Source organism: Choloepus didactylus, chromosome 8 (genome assembly GCF_015220235.1).
Source record: "Choloepus didactylus isolate mChoDid1 chromosome 8, mChoDid1.pri, whole genome shotgun sequence".
NCBI classification, from domain to species: Eukaryota; Metazoa; Chordata; class Mammalia; order Pilosa; family Megalonychidae; genus Choloepus; species Choloepus didactylus.
This window is the reverse complement of record NC_051314.1, coordinates 17238164-17260236: the sequence shown is the minus strand read 5'-3', so window position 1 is coordinate 17260236 and position 22073 is coordinate 17238164. Positions and strand designations below refer to the sequence as shown.

At 43.2% G+C, this 22073-nt stretch overlaps 1 long non-coding RNA gene across 1 annotated transcript; it reads left to right on the top strand.

Annotated features, from left to right (window-relative positions):
• Window positions 1-31: 31 nt before the first annotated feature.
• LOC119542465 lies at window positions 32-21615 on the top strand. The gene is made up of 4 exons (XR_005218480.1): window positions 32-67; window positions 1965-2122; window positions 3024-3134; window positions 21376-21615. It is a non-coding gene; the product is annotated as an uncharacterized LOC119542465 (long non-coding RNA).
• The last annotated feature ends 458 nt before the right edge of the window (window positions 21616-22073 follow it).

Genomic DNA, 22073 nt, shown 5'->3' with positions numbered 1-22073 from the left:
TCGTGGAGGAGGAACGGAAGAGGCGGGCAGGCCCTGAAGGAGGGAGCGGAAGAGGAGGTAGAAGGAGGTGGGTACAGCGGGGGCGGGTACAGAGGGCGGGTGTTGGATTTTGCAAGCTCTTGTTGCTTCGCAACGCAATCACTCCCGCCCACGCCCTCTACTTCCTTGCCTCCTAACGACTCCTAGCGGTGCAGGAAGGTTCTTTCTCTCTATTTTACAGATGAAGAGGCTAAACCGTTCAAAGGCGTAATGTACTTATGGGGGAAAAGACCCTGACTTGTAGTCAGGAGAGCGCTTTGTGGGCCTTGTCTGTGACCTCGCGATTTGAGGCACATGACTCTCCTCTTCCCGGCTTCAGTTTCCCAGTATGTGGGGGCTGAGCTGGTCGTGCTCCCAGGCATTTCAAGCTTTTCACTTTATGGTGACTGGGGAGCTGGGCTGGGCAAGGCACCAGATGGTAGTGATATTTGGGGGTTGCTGCCTTTGAGGCCCTAGGTAAAGTCAGAACTGTGAACCTGCCTGGGCCAGCGGCCTTCTATTCACACCCATTGTCACTGCCATAGGCTGTAGGAGTCTAGGCACCTCTGTGTGCCCGCAGCTGGTACTCTAGCCACCTGTTGTCTCCCCTGCTTTCTGTATGGTACATTCTGGCCACTGAGGGCCTCTTACTGTTCTGTGAAGACACCTGGGCCCTTGTCTTTCCTTGTATGCCTCCACACCTTTTGTTATGCTTTCTTGTCTCTCCATGTGGTAGAATGCGTAGTCATCCTTTCTGGGCCATTGTAATTGTCTCTTCTCTGAGCAGCTAATTGCTTCTCTCTAGTGCTTTGTTCAGTGTTCCCATAGCACATTGTAGAGTGCTTGTTCCTCCCATTACACTGTGTGCTTCTTAAGATTAGGAACTGACGGTGTTTATTTTCATATGCCCAGCACTCACCTGGTACGGGGTGCTCAATAGATGCTCATTGAACTGAGTATCTTTGGGTGTCTCTGGGAGTGGTTTCTAGTCAGGCAAGGTCATGAGGCAGGTAAAGTGGCAGCGTCCCATGTCTCACCTCTGTTTCTTACCCTGCGCTGCATCCACTGGGAATCATCCTTTCACAGTTAGCTGAAATGCCTCTCATCCCTGTACTATGCCATTGTTGCTCCCTGTAACTGGAAGGCCCTTCCCTCTACTCTCTGTTTGGGAAAATGCTTCCAGATCATGATAGTGACCAAAAATGGTGGTTTCTCTGCCAAGTGCATGCAAATGACCAAGTCCTGAGTCACCGAGGTTTCAAAGAGAGAAAATTTATTGCTAGGCATGAAACAGGAGATCAGATGTTCTATTGGCCTAAAAATCTCTCTGTGAACTGCAGTTATTCTGATAGTTCTATAGTATCAAAAGATGGGCATGTTTTAGGATAATAAGCACAATGGCTCTAGATGATGTCATTAGAGATGATCTAATTATTGAGCATGCGCAGATTGATTACATGCTTAGTCACAGAACATACGTAAGAAAATGGTGGCCTTAATATGAAGTTAGACGTGATTTTTAGTATTATAATGAGGTATAGGTCACTGTAGGTTGAAGTTGAAGCTACTGTGCATGTTAGACGGGCCCGTTTTGTTAGATCCACCTTCCTTTATCAAGATAGCTTTGAATTGGGGTGGGTTACTTCTGGGCTTACTCAAGTCCCTTCATTAATAAAAATTAGGGTCTGTGATCATGACTCTAAAGTTGAAAAACTGGATAAAAGGGGTACATGTGAGGGTTAGTCACAAGGTTTTTGTTTTTATAATCACAAGGGCACAAAATAAAGGCTATGCAATCCTAATCAGAGATCAAAGCAGCTGGATTATAGTTCAGAGATTTCAGGTAGTTCCCTCTGTTACTCTAATATACAGAAAGTAGAAAGGAATATCTATATAATGATTCAGTAATCATAATCATCTCTTGAATCTTAACTTCTTGGTTACAGTGAGGCTCATCTCTGAAGACCTTGTCCTGAACCTCTGGAGTTGGGGAAAATGCCCTCTCTGCACAGCCACTGCCCTCTAGGCATCTGTCAATCACTGCGCACAATACTGTGTTGTTACTGGCTGCTTCTTCATTCCTCACTCCTCATTTGTACTGCCAGTGAGTACAAGAAGGGCCCATCAATCTCTCCATTGCTTACCTCGGAGCTTGGAGCATGATAGTCGGTGCTCAGAGGTTATTTGTTGAATGAACAGAAAACAGAGGTGTACATATTCCAGCTCATGCAGGCCACATGGCATTATTATTTGTCCTCTGTCCAGATGGCAGGACCACTCCCACACCTTCCAGTGGGCAGGGCCACAGCTACAGCTGCAAAGGGACCCTCCCTTGGGATGTGGTGAGAGAATCCTTGGACCAGGTTCATATTCCATTTAATGGGCTCCCTTGTCCATCACGGGCAGGAGACTAGGTGAAGGTGTGGGCAGGCATTACCTCCTCACCCTGTCTGACCTCTTGCTTTACCCTCTGGAGCCAATGGTGGTATCTCCCAGTGCTCCTGGCTCCTTCTGAGGTCACCATCATTCAGTGCAGCTGTTCCTGCTAATGCCAGATGCCTTCTGGCAGGGGCACTCCCACCCTGCTCATTTTCATTTCTGTATTTCTGTGTATCCAGCACTTTTTCTTCCAGAGCCATCTGTTAGTCTATTCAGCATTTCCACAGCTCTCTTTTCCAGAGAGCCCCTTTCCCAGCTTAATTCACATTCTGAATTCCAGAGGAGGACCAGTCCTGTTTATCTGTAGTCCTGTGAGACACACAGGGAAGACCGCGCTCATGGTAGGCCACAGAGGGCCTGTCCGGCTCTCTGGTGGTGCGCCTGCCATGTTCTCCCTCACAGGTCTGCTGCCTGCCCAGCCGACCTGGCCTGGGTCTGGCTCAGTCCCAGGGCATGCTCAGGGTGTAAGTGTGAGCGGAAGGGAAAGAAGCCAGGATTGGCATCCAGGGCTATGGGGAACCTCTGCAGCTACCCCTTACAGACATTTACTACAGTGTTTTTTTCAGATTGTGGGACATGAGCCATCAGTAGGTCACGAAATCGATGTAGATGAGCATTAAAAAAAAAATAGAAGAAAATGGAAAATATCATATCAGAGTATGTTGCAGGTAATAATGGTAAGTATAGTTTTGTGGAACATTTATTGCTGTTAGGCATGTGTGTCTGCATGTCTGAGGTTGTGATATAAACTTCATTTCTTACCATGGGTCATGGTCGATGTGTTTGAAAGTTACTGATACATCAAATAGTTACTAAACACCTGGCACTGTTCTGGGCAACTACCTGTATTAACTCATTTAATCTTCACAGTCCTACAAGGTTGGTGCTGTTAAAGCACGTAGAGGTTATGTAGCTTGTCCAGGGTCATCTTGACAGTAGGAGGTGGAGTTGGGATGAAAACTCCCAAACTGGATGGTGCCATAACTGCCCCTGGCAAGGATCACAGCCCTGGGGCAGGGGCTCTATCAGGCCCAGGCAGACAGGATCATGGGGACAGGGCTGCAGCAAAGCTGCAAATTTCGAAGCTGGAGGGAGGTGCTTTGAGAGAAAACGCAGGGAGGGGTGGTGGGGCCACAGTCTGAGCTGAGACTCAGTTTTTTTCCTAGAGATAATGCTGCTAGTGTATTTTTGTTTTGTGTATTCATCTGGTGTTAATTCTGTGATTTTTTTTTATGCTGTTGCAGAACGATTAGAACCATGACATACATTTCACAATTCTAGGAGCTGGTTTCATGTTGTGTTGTGGTTCACCTTCTGTCATGTTTCCAGCAGTTACACAATGTCCCTTTGCCCCTTTTAGGATTGTAAGAGCTTGACACAGGAACAGCAGCACAACCTGTAACTCAGGGACAGTGGCTCTTGAGTGTCAAGGCTGTGATGTAGGTGGGCACAAGGTGCCCTCCTCACATGCCTCTTCAGTGCACAGCCGATGTCCCCAGTAGACACCTATGGGCTGGGACCCCAGGGCTAGTGTTGGGGTGAGGCTTCTCACATGCCCCTGCTGGGCCAGGACTGGCTGGCTCAGATTCTGCTGGGGAGGACCCGGCCTGCAGCTGCAAGGGGCTGAGGGAGGGAGGCAGCGTGAACCCTTCCTCTGCCAGATCTCTCTGCATTCCTCTCCTTTCGACTCTTCTGCTGCTCCCAGTCCGTGAACAGGAGGCAGCTGCGGGGCAGAGGAACGAGCCCTGGGCTGAGAATTGGAACTAGGTCATCACCAGATTCTGCCTCTAACCCTTTTGGGCTTTGGGCAAGTTGGTTGTTCTTTCTGGCGTTATTCCTTATCCAGCAACTCAGCTCGGCTGCATCTTTGATACTGTCTGTCGATAAGAGAGTTAAAATATACGCAGCTCTTTGGAAGAGGTACATTTTAGTGTCAGTGTGAGGTTGGGGTACAAATCCCAGCCTGAGCTAGGAAGAGTGGCCTCTGCCTCTGGTGTGCTGACCCTACAGCTGTGGAGCCCAGGTGGGTGAAACCAACAGACCCCAAGGACCTGGATTTGAATCCTGGCTCTGCCTGTGACCATCTAAGTTGTTTCCACCAATGTAAAATGGGGCTGGCAGTGTGTCCCCCACACACTGTTTACAGAGGAACAAACTGAGTCTTAGAGGGGTCGGGACTCACCCAGGGTGCACAGCTGATTAGAGGCAGAGGCAGTCTCTCAGGCAGATCTGCAGACCACCGTCCTGTGCTTTCCCCACTGACTTGCAAGGATGTGGTGGGGCGGGGCTGGGCTAAGGACTTTAATCTTTAGTTTGTGTTTAGTTTGTTAAAGTGTCACTGGCAAAGATTACAGTGAAGTCCAGTGAATGAAAGGAGGGGTTTGGTTGAGAGTGAGGAGAGAGGGAACTTCTACCTGAGCCTGGGGACCCTGCTCGGCATCCATGTGTACTTAACCATCACAGGGAATTACCAGGACCGGAATGGAAGGGAGAACTTGGGGCCTTGGGTTGGAGGTGTAGCAGACGTGAAAGTGCCTGCAGCCCCGTCCTGGGTCCTCAGTAGTCTGTTCTAGGAAGGAATTGGGACCTGCACTCTGTTCTTACCTCAATGGATGATCTGTTTTAATCCTAGGCAACATATCCTGACACCTTCATTACTGCAACTGTGAACCAGGGATAATCACAAATTTCAACATGCCCAAAACTTCTGGGAGATTTTCAGAGTTAGAAAAATTGCTACGTGAAAGATTCTTAGATGAATGTACATTATTTGAATTATCCTTAAATTACAAATGTGGTATAAACATTTTAATCAAGGTATAACTTACATATAATAAAGGGCACAATTCTTTTTTTTATAACAGCTTTATTGAGATATAATTTACTTACGCTACAATTAACTCTTTTAAAGTGTACAATTCAGTGGGTTTTAGTATATTCACAGAGTTGTGCAAGCATCACCACAATCAATTTTAGAACTTTTCCATCACCGCAGAGAGAAATCACATACCCTTTCTTTAGCCCACATCCCCTAATTCCCTCACCCCCTCACACCAATCCTTGGAAACTACCAATCTGCTTTCTGTCTCTATGGATTGACCTATTCTGAACATTTCATATCAGTGGAATCATATAATGTGTGGCCTTTCATATCTGACATAATGTTGCTTGATTTTTTAAAAACATTTTTATTCTGTTATCATATATACAACTTAACATTTCCCCTTTTAACCACATTCATGTATATATTTCAGTGCTGTTAATTATGTTCACAACGTTATGCTACCATCATCACTATCCATTACCAAAACATTTCCATTATTCCAAATAGGAACTTTGTACATCTTAAGCCTTAACTTCCCATTCCCTATCCCTACTGCACCTCCTGCTAACCTATATTCTAGATTCTGACTCTGTGAGTTTGCTTATTCTAATTATTTCATATCAGTGAGATCATACAGTATTTGTCCTTTTGTGTCTGGCTTATTTCACTCAAGATGAGATCTTCATGTCCCTTTTTTTTTTTTTTTTTTTTGTTCTGTTCTTCCTTTTCAACCTTCCTTTGGGTTAATTGAATATTTTTTAGAATTCAATTTTAATCTATTGTTTTTTTAGCGATACCTTTTTTGTATATTTTTTAGTGGTTCCTCTTGGAATTACAATATACATCCTTACCTTTCCACAGTCAACTTAGAGTTAATATTGTGAATACATAAAATGTAAGAAATTTGCAGCTATATGGGTCCATTTGCCACCCTTTCCTGTCTTTTATGCTGTGTTGTCTTATGTACTACATTGATAGGTTACAAACTCTGTAATATAAAGTTGATATTTTTGCTTTAAACTCACATATATTTTAAAGAAATTATGAGGAAAACACAATCTTTAACACTTACCCACATATTGGCCCTTCTAGGGCTCTTTATTTCATCTTGAAGAGACTGAAGTTTTCATCTGATATCATTTTCCTTCAGCCCGAGAACTTACATTAGTAATTATTATCGTTCATGTCTACTGGTGATCAATTCTCATCATTTTAGTTTATCTGCAAATATTTTTATTTTGCATTCATTCTTGAAGAATATTTTTACTGGATATATAGAATTTTGGGTTAATAGTTTTTGATAGTCAGTTACCAAATTTGGGAAAATTCAGGACATTATCTCCTCAAAATAGTTTATGTCCCATTATCTCTCTTCTCTATTTCTAGAACTCCAATTACACATATATTAGACCTTTGTATATTTCCCATAGATCCCTGAATCTATTTGATTTCCCTATCCTTTCTTTTCTGTGCTTTTCAGATTAAATAATTTCTATTGATTTATCTTCAAGTTGTTGATTCTTTCTTCTGAATAAGCTGTTAAGCCAATTCAGTGATTTTTTTCTCTTCAGATGTTAACATTTTTTTAGTTCTAGACTTTTTATCTGGTTCTTTTTAATAGTTTCTATTTCTCTAATGAGATTTTCTGTTTACTCAGATGAGCATACTTTCCTTTATGTCCTTAGACACATTTGTAATAGCTGCTTTAAAATCCTTGCCTGCTATTTACAGCATTTGGGTTAACTCCATGTCAGTCTCCATAAATGGCATTTTCTCTTGAGTAGGGGTCATATGTGCCTGTCTGTTCATATGTCTATCTTTAATTGTATCTTGGATATCATGTTGCTACATTGCAGATATTCTAGATCCTGTATATTCCTCCAAAGAGTATTTATTTTCTGTTTTAGTAGACCATTAACTTGGCTAAATTCAAACTCTGAACTCTGTCTCTTTTGTGGTGGGCAGCAGCTGAACCCTGTTCATTTTATCAGCTTTAGTTGAAATTTCCTGAACACTTGGGTAGTTCAGGGATCTGGCGGAGAGTTGGGCAGAGTTTATATGCAGATTTGGAGTTTATTCTCTATGGCTCTCTCTTTTTAAGTATTTTCTCCCTCACTTTTCAGCTCTGTAGTATCCCTAAGCTCTAGATATTCAAGCCAGCAAAATTGTGGGTTTCTATTGGAGTATTAGCCATCCTGTGTAGTGCCTTCTGGGGTCTGTCCTCAGGTGAAAAGCTTTTTAAAATGACAAAGTGCCATTTTCTTCTTCAAAGTGTCAACTTTCCTTTGGTCTGCCTGCTTTTAGATGCTCTCCAGTACCTTCAGGTAATTATATATATACCTTATTCAGAGTTGTTACCTGGGAGAGGGTTTGGTCTGATAGGGGACACTCCACCATTATCAAATGTGGACACCTAAGTGCTTATAAATGCTTCCATTAATTTTTTCTTTTTAAAATTAGAACCATTGTAGGTTTATAGAAAAATCATGCAGGAAGAACAGCATTCCCATATTACTGCCTTCTACCCCCACCCCCAACACTCAGTTTTCCTTATTATTAACATTTTGCATTAGTGTGGTAACTTTGTTACAATTGATGGACCAATATTTCAATAATTATATTACTAACTATAGTCCATAGTTTACATTATAGTTTACAACTCTTTGTGTTGTATAGTTCTATGGTTTTTTTTTTTTAAATTTTATTCTGGTAACATATATACAACATAAAGTTTCCCATTTAAACCTCTTTCAAGTTTACAATTCAGTGCTGTTAATTACATTCACAAGGTTGTGCTGCCATCACCACCATCCTTTACCAAAACTTTTTCCATCATCCATGAGTAGAGGTTTTTAATATTTACTGAGTATCCTGAGACTCTGCCACATGGAGGGTGCACTCAGTTGTTGTGTGAGGTGGTAACTCCCCAACTCAGTGTCACAAGAAGAAGTTGGGAACAGGTTTCATGTCCTGTTTCTCTATGTCCTTTACTTTTACTTCCTGTTCACTCACATCAACATGACCTCTTTATCTTTCCTGAATCTCACAACTCTTAAGTTATTTTTTGGAACTTGAACTGTTTTTGTGTTTGAAAAAATAGTGAGTTTTTTTTGTTTATAGGCTTTCCCAGCCCTCCTGGCTTGATGCAGGTGCAAGCCAGCCTCTCTGTTGAACCTTTGGGATGCTCATCCCAAGCCTAGGGGATGGTAGTATAGGAAGGAGCAGCTGCTTTGGGGGATTAAGGGCCATTGTAGATGAGGTCAGCAGTTTGTCTTAGGGAACCAGTTACCTGCCTGCAGAGGTGACTAGCATTATCCTCAAAAGAACTGATGATCAGCTTTAAGGAGGCCATTATGCTGCTCTTCTAGAGTCCAAGGCTTGATCCAATTTTTCTCATCATCCAACATGAAGATTTACTGATGGCCTATTATATGCAGAGCAGAGGGCCCATCAAGAGCAAAATGAAATTTTTTTTTTTGAGGCATAGTACTGTGCTATAAGAACATCTAGCCTTTGTAGTTGGTAAAGGTCCTTACTCTACCATGCTTTGGGCTGAAGATCTTTGGGTAGGTTACTTAGCCTTTTTAAGCCTTGCTTTTTTGAATGTATAATAAGTATGAAATTCAAATCATACACAGTTGTGAGTATTAATTATGTGAACTTGCAAATGTGTGTGAATGTGAACATATCACTAAATGGAATTTTTATAAAGGATGCTTTGGCTATAAGTTATAGCTTACCCAACTGAAAGTGGCTTAAATATTAAGGGTTTATTATATTTGAGATCAAAAAGCCTGAAGGCAGGTAGTTTTAGGGCAATTAAGTCAGAGTTCCGTGATATTAGGGCTCCAGGTCAGCTTTTCTGAGATTTTCTTTGTTTTCTCTCCACGCCAAGTCAGGATGGCTGCCATGGCTACCAGGACAAAATCCTCCCAGAGAAGAGTGGATTTCTCCTCCCATATTATCCTGACTGTTTTTAATCAGGCAGGACAATCTTTCCAAGAACTCCTTTACTTCTAAATGGCCAGAACTGGGTGACATGACCATTTCCAAACCAATGGCAGACAAAAGGGGATGCATCAGATCGGGGTTCATCCTGTAATGGGGCCCACCGTCCCTCTTCCTGCCACACTAAACAAAAACAGGAAGTTGCCAGCAAGGAAGAAGAGGGAGACTGGCTGCAGAGTGTTATACTGCTGCTATAACTAGGTGGGAATGCTGGACATTTATAGGAAACAGTAAATTAATTGCTAGCATTAGAGTGGTTCAGACAGTAAGTGATAGGGAGGCCAGAAGAGGCACAAGCCAGTAGTAGAACTTGACGGAAAGGTTGGGTAGAGAGACTGTCGTCTTCCACGGTAATAGGATCTTTAGGTGAGCACAAGCTATTCAGCTGAAGACATGTTTCCTTGCCTCCCTGGCTGTTTCATCTGTTCATATAACTGAGTTGTGGGAATAGAAGTCATTTGTTCAACTTCCAGGCTGTTGTTCCCTTAGTAGGGGTGAGCAAACTTTTTCTTTAAAGGGCCTGATATGAAATATTTTAGGTGTTGCAGGCCGTATAATTTCCATTACAACTACTTAATTCTGCTGTAGTACAAAAACAAACATAGACAATACATAAATGAATAGGTGTGCATGTGTACTGAAAAAACTTTATTTATAAAAGCAGGCAGTGAGCCAGATTTGGCCCAAGGGTAGTAGTTTACCAACCTCTTCTTTAAAGGGTTGGAGGATACTATCTCTTTCCCTCCAGCTGGAATGTGGATGTGTTGGCTGGAACCAGAGTAACTATTTTGGATCACAAAGTGTAAGCCATGTGTTGAAAATGGCAGCACAACAAGGTAAGCGTTTTGAGTCCTGGCACTGTGGAGCCATCATATCCACTCTGGACTGCTCACACCCAGACTGTTAAGTGGGAGAGGAATAAATTTATAACTTGTGTAAGCCACTAGTATTTGGGGTCTTGTAATGGGAGCCATAGAATCTAATAGGCTGTCAAATGTAATGTTAATGTAAGTTGCACCATTATTTTATATATCTTTAAGAAAGAAAAACACTGCTGTGCCAGTTTTTAAGCTGTTGTTTCTCAGCTCCACATCCCCTCTTCTAGATTCTCCTTTGTGATGCCAGGACTAGGAATCTGCAAACTACACTTCTTTGGCTGCGGGCTGTCTGTCAGGTTCTGCGAATAGGGTCATTAAAGGGGCGTGAGGATGCAGGAGGAGGGGGAAGGGGGACTTCCTTGTTGCTTCCTGTCCCCCTCCCAAATGGCTCCTCACCCAGGCAGCAGCAGGTGGTTCCAGCCTCTGGCATCTTTCTGATCTCAGAATCAGATTCAGTGTAAAGTATGCCCTCCTCAGAGGGCTGGGTCCCAGCTGCTTAGGGCCCCTCCTCCAAGCATTTAGGTTCTGAATAATCCCAGCTTCCTCCCTTGGTCCCCCGGCCCCAGGGCTGATGCTGGTCTTTGCAGTTACTATCTCTGAGTTATCTCATTGTCCCCTTTTATCTGTTCAGTCCTGCAATTCTTTGTAAGCAAATTCCCTATACTAAATTCCCTCATTTGAAATGTGTTGTGTGGCTTCTGTTTCTCTGAGTGAACACTGACTAATAAAATTGCCAATTACTACACTCTGGCACACTTTTTCTTATCACTTATGTTTTATTGTGTGCTTGTCAAAAGAGCTCTTTTTTGGGCTTATTTTGACAGATTTTCATATATATATACATGGAGACCCAGGGCCTGGTCTCCCCCTCCATATTGAGAGCAAGTTATTGCATTTAGCTGCCTATTTGACTGGGTCAGAAGTTAAAGGTCATCAGATCTCTTGAGCAGGGGAAAGAATGTACAGATGGTATCTTGAACAAAGCAAAAAAACCTCCCCTCCCCTCATCACTTTTGATAACAAACCTCCAGACCCCTGTGTCATGAGACTCTGCTGAAACTGTTTTCATATCCTATGGAATGTCTTTGTCCTAAATCCTTATAAACTGCCCCTTGAACTCCCCGCCGTTGTGGAGTGCTAATTCCATTTTCCAGAGATGTCCGTCACTGGGGACCCTCTCCTGCTCATAAGTCCTAATACAGCTCGTGTCTGACTCTGTGCCTGGTGTGCTCTCTGGTCGTGGGGCTGTGCTGACCTGAGCCCTTCAAGAGCTGGGTTGGAACAATATATTTCTTGTGCATTTATAAAAAAGAAAATGCAAGTGAAATGAGTTTAATGGAATATTTCTAAAACTTCAAACTTTCAGAATCCAACTCTTTTGAATAATTTTTTTTTTAAAAATTCAGTTTTATTGAGATATATTCATATACCATACAGTCATCCATGGTGTACAATCAACTGTTCATAGTACCATTGTATAGTTGTGCATTCATCACCCCAATCCATTTTTGAACATTTTATTTACACTGGAAAGAATAAAAATAAGAATAAACAACAAAAGTTAAAAAGAAAACCCAAATCATCCCCTTGTCCCACTCCAATCCTCATTTAGTTGCTGTCACGGCCCAAGAGGGCTTTTGTAGCCAAAGGGCTAAAGAAAGCACTAGACACGTTCTGAGACATGAGCTTTTATTATAGGGCTTACCTACAGGGTGGGGAAGTTGAGCCAGGTTGCCCTGAAATCAGGAGCTGCTCTGAATGGGGGCATGTTCAGAGCACAATGTGGAAATAGCCCCTCTTTGGGAGGCTGAATAATCTGGTTATAAGGGCTCGACGTTCCAATGGATATGAGAGCATAAAGCTGGGAGGAGGGTCCTGCAATGTAGGGAGGGGTTGACTGTAATCAACAGGGAAGAGGGGAGGATTATAGAGATAACAGTATCTCAGTGAGTCTCAGGGAGGAGGTAGTTTTGGGTATAGATTACAGTTAGCATCTGATACTACAAGGAGAAAAGGTCCTAGGTCAAGCAAACTGCTGTGTTCAGTTTTCAAGACTCTTGGAGGCCAGGAGCTCCCACAGTCCCTGTCCCCATTTTTCTACTCACCCATCCATACACTGGGTAAAGGGAGTGTGATCCACAAGGTTTTCACCAACACACTGTTACCCCTTGTAAGCTACATAGTTATACAATCGTCTTCAAGAGTCAAGGCTACTGGGTTGGAGTTTGATAGTTTCAGGTATTTACTTATAAGCTATTGAATCACTTTTTGATTCAGGAGCATCAACATCCATCTCCCCACCCCTCCCTGATATCATCCTCTGTGCCATCAAGTGGGCTGGTGATGCAATATTTCTTTAAAGGATATTCTGTTATTGAGTCTAGATTTTTTCCAAGTTATCAATACTGCTTCTGAAAGTTTTGATGTTGGCATTTTCTTCATTTTACCAAAATTTTTTTAGCAATAACTGGGGCTCATATTCCTTCTTCAAATGTTCCCTAAATAGTTTATTTACTGAAAGGTTGAGGACATGTGGCTGTGTAGTTGTTTCTCTAGAACGTTCAGTTACATCATGATTGCCACTTGGCCAATAGTGATCATTAAGGGTCTTTGTAAGGTGCATCCTAATTTCAGAGATGATGAAAGTGTGAAAAAGGTATATTTTACAATCCATGGACTCCAGTAATGTAGGTGGGACTAGAGGGGAGACAGGGCATAGCTTTTATGTGTTTCCTCAGCATCTTCTACTTCCTTTATCCTGAGGAATTATTGCTTGTTTAGGGGAAGGGAATTCTGATTCTCTTTATTTTTCATTTTAGCCTCCACATGCCTGAGGCAGACAATTTACTGTTTGTGATAGATTGAATTATGTACCCTGATTTAATCTTAATTCGCATTCCTGTGGGTGTGAACCCACTGTAAGTAGTAGCTCTTGAAGATATTAATTTAAGGTGTGGCCCAATGTAATGAAGTTGGGTCTTAAACAAGATTACTGGCAGCCTTTTAAAGAGAAAGAAACTAGAATCCAGAGTCAGAGAAGGCCATAGGGAGAGGCAGGAAGTCAGCGGAAAGAGAAAGGAGAGGACATCGCCATGTGGTGGAAAAGCCAAGGAAACCCCTTGTGATGGTTAGGTTCATGTGTTAACTTGGTGTATTAGTTAGGGTTCTCTGGGTGTTCTAGTTTGCTAATGCTGCAGAATGCAAAACACCAGAGATGGATAGGCTTTTATAAAACGGGGCTTTATTTCACTACACAGTTACAGTCTTAAGGCCACAAAGCATCCAAGGTAACACCTCAGCAATTGGGTACCTTCACCGGAGGATGGCCAATGGCGTCCGGAAAACCTCTGCTAGCTAGGAAGGCAGCTGGCGTCTGCTCCAAAGCTCCGGCCTCAAAACAGCTTTCTCCCAGGACGTTCCTCTCTAGCAAGCTTGCTTCTCTTCAAAACATCACTCCCAGCTGCACTCAGTTCCCTCCCCCCGAGTCAGCTCATTTATATAGCTCCACTGATCAAGGCTCACCCTGAATGGGCGGGGCCATGCCTCCATGGGAACATCTCATCAGAATCATCTCCCACAGCTGGGTGGGGCACATTCCAAGCAAATCTCTGCCCCACAAGACCACAAAGATAATGGCATTTGGGGGACACAATACATTCATACTGGCACACTAGGGAAACAGAACCAACAAGAGATATCTGTAAATAAAAGATTTTATGAAAGTGCTTTCATGCAACTGTGGGGATGCACAAGTCCAAATTCCATAGGACAGGATGCACGAGTCCAAATTTTGTAGGGCAGGCAGCAAACTGGCAACTCTGATGAAGGTGTTCAATGAACTCCTCAGGAAATGCTTCACTGGCTCACTGAAGAAGTGAAGGTCCTCTTTCTTTCTCCCTTAAAAGTCTTCAACTGATTGAATTAAATCCAGCTGAATGAATTCTCTCATTGTGGAAGATACTCCCTTCATTGATGTAATCAGTCACAGGTGCAGTTGATTGATGATTTAATAAACCAGCCTTCTGGTTTATTAACCAGCCACAAATGTCTTTGCAGTAATGGTTAGGCCAGTGCTTGCTTGGTTAGACACCTGTATACCATCACCTGGCCAAGTGACACACGTTAACCATCACAGTCAACTTGGCAGTTATACACATCACCTTAAACCATATTTATCTCTAAGTAGAGCACAATAATAGACATATATTTCACCTAACAATACTCAGCTGTCCTGTGTACAACCGGAAGCACACTAAATCTCTCCAGAACAGGGTGCAAGTCCTTGGGTGACAGTAACTCTTAAACTTGATTTCCTTCGACTTAAATACTGCAAAATGAACAACACAGCTTATGTCATATGAAAAGGGGTTAAGATAGAGAGGAAGACAAACATACTTGCTTTATGGACAAATACAAACATACTCATAACAAAACAAGGAGGAAATAGTCATGCCAGCATAGTCCTCGTTTCTATAACTGGTCACATGGTCATAGTTCATATTTATCACTACCTTCTTCTACTACCCATTCCTTGTTCCCTTTACCCACAGCAAGCACTTCAGCTGGCCATGATTTTTTGCCTGGTGGGGTGACCCAAACCTTCATTCCTGAAGTTTCTTGGTCATTGGTATTCCTGCCTGGATTGGGTTGTTGCAGTTTTCCATTGACTTTAATCACAGGGCATGGTAGTACTAAGAGATGCCCCTAGGAGATCTCCTGTATTCCAGGAAAACTCTTCTTTACCTCCATTGTGTAGTTTCAGTGCTATTTCCCCTTGATAGTGAAGATCAATCACCCAGCCAGTACTGTAATCCCCTTCCTTGCCTGTTGATTCAGAGGCATGAGAAGCCCAAAGTGACCAGGTGGCAGTCTTAACTTCCAGTTCAATGGAATTATTGTTGTGTCTCCTGGTAGAAGAACTACTACTTTTGGAACCAAGACTTGTAGACTAGCAGAGCTTAAGGTTGCAGGGACAGGAAGGAAAAATTTTCCTAGTGGATCACTAGGAGTGATAGTGAGTGATGCCACTCCTGTTTCCACCCTTTGATTCCTGGACCTGTGAATCCTGGCTATGGGTGAAACAGCCCTGTAGAGTGGATACTGATTCAGAGCATACACAGCCTCCTGGAGAACACTGCCACATCCCTGCAAGGTATTGCCACCCAGTTGGCACCATAATTGAGTCTTCAAAAGGCCATTCAACCATTCCATCAACCCAGCTGCCTCTGGATCATGGGGAACATGGTAAGACCAGAGAATACCGTGAGCATGTGCCCATTCCCTCACTTCATTCGCTGTGAAGTGGGTTCCTTGGTCTGAAGCAATGCTGTGTGGAATACCGTGATGGTGGATAAGGCATTCTGTAAGTCCATGGATGGTAGTTTTGGCAGAAGCATTGTGTGCAGGGGAGGCAAACCCATATCCAGAGTATGTGTCTATTCCAGTGAGAACAAATCACTGCCCCTTCCATGATGGAAGTGGTCCAATGTAATCAACCTGCCACCAGGTAGCAGGCTGATCACTTTGGGGAGTGGTGCCATATTAGGGACTGAGTGTGGGTCTCTTCTGCTGGCAGATTGGACACTCAGCAGTGGCTGTGGCCAGGTCAGTCTTGGTGAATGGAAGTCTGTGTTGCTGAGCCCAGGCATAACCTCCATCCCTACCACATGACCACTTTGTTCATGAGTCCATTGGGCAATGACAGGAGTGGCTGGGGAAAGAGGCTGACTGGTATCCACCAACTGGGTCATCTTATCCACTTTATTATTATTCCTCTGGTGAAGTCACCCTCTGGTGAGTATTCACATGGGACACAAATATCTTCATGCTTTTTGCCCACTCAGAAAGGCTTATCCACATACCTATTCCCCAGACATCCTTGTCACCAATTTTCCAATCATGTTCCTTGCAAATCCCTGACCATCCAGCCAAACCATTGGCAACAGCCCTTGAATCAGTATACAAATGCACCTCTGGCCAGTTCTCTTTCCAAGCAAAATGAACAACCGGGTGCACCACTTGAAGTTCTACCCACTGGGAGGACTCTCCCTCACCATTGTCCTTCAGGGACATCTCAGAAAGGGGCTGCAGTGCTGCAGCTGTCCTCTTTTGGGTAGTGCCTGCACACCGTGCAGAACCTCTGTAAACCAGACCTGAGTTTTCTCTTCCTCAATTGATTATAAGGAGCTCCCTAAGAGGGCATAGCGGTGGGCTGGGAAAGAGAAGGTAAGGAGGAAAGAGTGTGGGCCATGGGCATTTGGGTCACTTCCTCATGTAACATACTTGTTCTTTCAGGACCTGCTTGAATTCTATCTCGTATATACCATATCCATTTTAGGATGGAGTGCTGCTGTGCATGCCCAACTTTATGGCTTGGAGGGTTGGACAACACCCAGCTCATGATGGGTAACTCAGATTTCATGGTAACTTGGTGGCCCATGGTTAGGTGTACTGTTTCTACTAAGGCTCAATAAGCAGGCCAAAAGCTGTTTCTCAAAAGTAGAGTAGTTGTCTGCAGAGGATGGTAAAGCTTTACTCCAAAATCCTAAGCGCCTGCATTGTGATTCTCCTATAGGAGCCTGCCGGAGGCTCCAAACAGCCTATTTGCCACTGACATTTCCAACACCATTGAATCAGCTGGATCATACGGTCCAAGTGGTAGAGTGGCATGCACAGCAGCCTGGATCTCTCACAGAGCCTCATCTTGTTCTGGTCCCTCTCAAAACTAGAAGCTTTTCTGGTCACTAGGTAAATGGGCCAGAGTAGCACACCCAAATGAGGAACATGTTGTCTCCAAAATCCAAAGAGGCCAATTAGGCATTGTGCCTCTTTTTTAGTCACAGTTGGGGCCAGATGCAACAACTTATCCTTTACCAAAGAAGGGATATCTTGACATGCCCCACACCACTGGACACCTAAAAATTTTACTGAGGTGGAAGTCCCCTGTATTTTTGTTGGATTTATCTCCCGTCTTCTGACATGCAAATGCCTTACCAACAAAACTAGAGTAGTTGCTACTTCTTGCTCACTAGGTCCAGTCAGCATGATATCATCAATATAATGGATCAGTGTGATGTCTTGTGGGAGGGAGAAATGATCCAGATCCTTGCAGACAATATTATGACACTGGGCTGGAGAGTTGGTATAACCCTGAGGTAGGATCATGAATATATACTGCTGGTCTTTGCCAGCTGAAAGCAAACTGTTTCTGGTGGTCCTTACTAAACAGCTATTGAGAAAAAAGCATCTGCCAGCTCAATAGCTGCATTCCACGTACCAGGGAATGTGTTGATTTGCTCAAGCAATGATTCTACATCTGGAAGAGCAGCTGCAATTGTAGTCACCACCTGGTTAAGCTTATGATAATCCACTGTCATCCTCCAAGACTCATCTGTTTTCTGCACAGGCCAAATAGGAAAGATGAATGGGGATGTGTTGGGAATCACCACCCATGTATCCTTCAAGTCCTTAAGAGTGGCGTTAATCTCTGCAATCCCTCCAGGAATCTGGTATTGCTTCTGGTTTACTATTTTGCTTGGCAGGGGCAGTTCTAGTGACTTCCACTTGGCCTTTCCTACCATAAAAGCCCTCATTCCACAAGTCATGGAACCAATGTGAGAATTCTGCCAGTTGCTGAGTATGTCTATTCCAATTATGCATTCTGGAACTGGGGAAATAACCACAGAATGACTCCAGGGACCCAATGGACCCACTGTGAGATGGATCTGAGCTAAAACTCCATTGATCACCTGACTTCTATAAGCCCCAACTCTGCCTGTTGGACCAAAGTGACATTTTGGGTCTCCTGGAATTAATGTCACTTCGGAACCAGTGTCTAATAATCCATGAAATATCTGATCATTTCCTTTTCCCCAATGCACAGTTACCTGGTAAAAGGCTGTAGGTTTCCCTGGGGAAAGAAGGGAGAAAGGTTAACAGTATACATTTTTGGCAGTGTAACAGTGTCCTTCCCCAGGGGCACCCAGTTTTCCCCTCATTCAAGGGGCTCTGGGTCTGTAAACTGCCTCAAGTCTGGGAATTGATCAAGGGGCTGTGACTCTCTGTTTTGGTAATTCAAGGGAGACTTTTGTTCACTTGACCTAGAATTCTTCTGCTTATACAGATCAAACAAGAATTTAGTATACTGCCCGTCTATTTTACTTCTAGGTACTCCAAGATCTACTGGCCAATGCCATAAGCCTCTGCAAGTCAGATTATTTTGACTGCTACTTTGTACCTGTTTTCCATTATGGTAGCCATGCCCACCTTGTCTTTGGCGGTTAACTGCAGCCACTTGGCTTCTGCCGACTTGGGATCTGATTATCCCCATTGTGTTTAAGGATTCCAGCACAGTGTCAGCAGTTCCCACAGTAATATCTGACCTACAGAGAAGGGCGACTACAGAGCTCTTCAGGAATGATGGAACTAGTCTCACAAATGTATCCCTCACAGTCCTGGTAAAAGGTGTGTCCTCTGGACATTCCAGGGGTATGTGAGGAGGTCTTCCATGGTAAATCCACTCTAACATTCCAATCTCTCTAAGCCTTTGAATGTCCTCCTCTACATTATACCAGGGCAGTTCTGGCATTATGACCTCAGACAATGTCGGCCATCTTTTGCTCCATGTTTCAGCCCACCACCCAAACTGCTAATGTCCTTTCTAACCCCTTGAGCTACAACATTGAGTCAGAAATCTGCTTAGTGGGTCCAAATCAATAAATTCAGCCTGATCCAACTTTGTATTCCTTCCTCCATTATTCCACACCCTTAATAGCCATTCCCACACATATTCCCCTGATTTCTGTTTATATAAATTGGAAAACTCATGCATTTCTTTTGGAGTATAGTATACTTCCTCATGAGTCACACTTTGTACCTCACCCTTTGGGGCCTGTTGGGACTTTAGTTTTAGGTCCTGAAGCAAAGACTGGTGGTGGAGGTGGGTCATGAAAAGAATTAGAAGTATGCCTCAAGCCATTTACCTCAGGACATTCCATTGCAGTTTCATCTCGTGAAACAGGATTAATCTATCCAAACAGAGGAGTGAGGGCTGCTTCCTCAGGGGAGGTGATTATAGGTTTAACAGGCACTGAAGGGTTAATCTCTTTAGGTGGAGGTTGGATGGCAGGCTCCCCAGGGCAGACTGGAGGTGGGGTGGGGGTAGGGGGCTGTTTCCTCAGGGCAGACCATTACAGGTTTATCTAGCAAAGACTCAGCAGAATCCAGAGTTCCAATGTTCTCGCTGCCATTATTATCAATCCATATGTCCCCATTACATGTTTCAGGATCCCATTCTTTTCCAATCAATGCCTTTACTTTAAAAGCAGACACCCTGCGAGATTGAAATTTTAGTTTGTGTTGTAAATCTGATACTTGCACAAAGAGACTCCAGGTCTGATTTTCAGAAATCTCAAGTCTGCGGCCACCAGAAATAAGATTTTCTTTCAGGGCACACATAGAAACCTTTACATCTGTCATACGGCACTTAAGTTTCAAATTTGAAGTGTTTAGCTCATCCCTTTCTCTTATAACTTTATCCAGCATATCTGAGAGCAACCAGTCAACATCATTATACCTCTTAACTCCACAAAACTCTGTTAAGGTGTCAAAAACACTGTCACCCAGAGTCTTGCTTCATACAAGAGTATGATTAGGAGAATCAAATGGTGATATTTTGCATATCTACATTGCCAACTCACTCCATGGAGTGTCAGTGCCATCTTGATTATTGGAAATGGAGTCATTAGTGCCTTTGAATCTAATCAGAGTAGAAAATATATTGTAAAATCCCATTTTAAGATTCTGTTTCTCAAAAACCACACCCTAATACCAAGTTGTATTAGGGTTCTTTAGGGAAATAGACCAACAAGAGATATCTGTAAATATAAGATTTTATAAAAGTGTCTCATGAAATAAGCTTCAGTGGCATAGAGATTCCAAAAGGAGCCGAGAGGTCACTCTGGTGGGCACTCTTACGCACAACATAGACAACCCTTTTTAGGTTCTAATGAATTGGGGTAGCTGGTGGTAGATACCTGAAACTATCAAACTACAACTCAGAACCCATGAATCTTGAAGATAATTGTATAAAAATGAGGCTTATGAGGGGGGACAGTGGGATTGGGGGGGCCATGGGGATCACACTCCCCTTTGTCTAGTTTGTGGATGGATGAGTGGAAAGGTGGGGGAAGGAAACAAACAAACAGACAAGGGTGCCCAGTGTTCTTTTTTACTTTAGTTGCTCTTTTTCACTTTAATTATTATTCTGGTTATTTTTGTGTGTGTGGTAATGAGGGTGTCGGGGATTGATTTTGGTGATGAATGTACAACTATGTAACGGTACTGTGAACAATCGAATGTATGATTTGTTTTGTATGACTGCGTGGTATGTGAATATATCTCAATAAAATGAATATTAAAAAAAAAAGTGTCTCACGCAACTGTGGGGATGCATGAGTCCAAATTCCCTAGGGCAGGATGCACGAGTCTAAATTCCATAGGGCAGGCAGAAAACTGGCAACTCCAATGAAGGTGTTCAGTGAACTCCTCAGGAAATGCTTCACTGGCTAGCTGAATAAGAAGTGAAGGTCCTCTCTCTTTCTCCCTTAAAAGTCTTCAGCTGATAAGATTAAATCCAGCTGACTGAATTCTCATTGTGAAGACATGCCCTTCGTTGATGTAATCAGTCACTGGTGCAGTCAATTGATGATTTAATAAATCAAGTTGACAAATGAACCTAACCATCACATTTGGCCAGGTGATGGTGCCCAGATTCTGGTCAAGCAAGCACTGGCCTGTTACTGCAAGGACATTTGTGGCTGATTAATAAACCAGAAGGCTAGTTTATTAAATCATCAGTCAATTGATTGCATCTATCACTGATTACATCAACAAAGGGTGTGCCTTCTGCAATGAGAGAATTCAATCAGCTGGATTTAATCCAATCAGTGAAGAATTTTAAGGGAGAAGAGAGAACTTTTTCTTTTTCTTCAGCCAGCCAGTCCCTCCTGGTGAGTTCATCAAAGACCTTCATTGGAATTGCCTGCTTGCTGCCTGCCCTGTAGAATTTGGACTCGTAAACTTGCCCTTTGGAATCTAGATTCCTGCATCCTGCCCTATGGAATTTGGACTCATGCATCCCCACAGTTGTGTGAGACACTTCTAAAATCTCATATTTACAGATATCTCCTGTTGATTCTGTTTCCCTAGAGAACCCTAACAAATACAGCTCCAAACTGCCAGCCAGCCAGCGCCAGAACACGACAGATCCTGGGAGGAAGCAAGCCTTCTAGCTTTTGAAACCCTGAGCCTATAAATGCTTGTTGTTCAAGCCAAACCTGTTGTGTGGTATTTGTGCTAGCAGCTCAGGCAAATGAAGATGGTGTTATTTTTCATCCATTATGAGGGACACTCCTTTGTAACTGATGTAGCCCTGTCATCTGCCTAGCTCAGTGCTTGAACATAGTAAAGATGCAGCAGATATTTGTTGAATGAAAGAAAACATAAAAGAATAAAGTAAGAGGCAGATTCAGCTTTGGCATTCTATGGATGGAAGCCCCCAACCCTGCCCCCACCAATGGCCCTACTTGAGGATATTATACATCAGGACTCTTCTGTGGTAAATATCAGAACCCAACTGAAACCAGCTCATGAAAAGAGACTTGTTAGCTTCCATAAACTGGCACATTCAGAGGTATAGTTGGCTTAGGCCCAATTGGGGTCAAATAATGATTAAGAGCTCTGTGGAGCTTCCATTGCTTGCTTTGTCTTCTTCATCACGTTGGTTTCATTTTCAATGTGGTGGGAAAGATGGCTCCTGCCATCATAAGAAGACAAACTTAGAGTTTACCATCTAACAGGAGCAAAGTCCTTCTCCCTCCAATTGTCTATATATCAAGTCTCAGGGA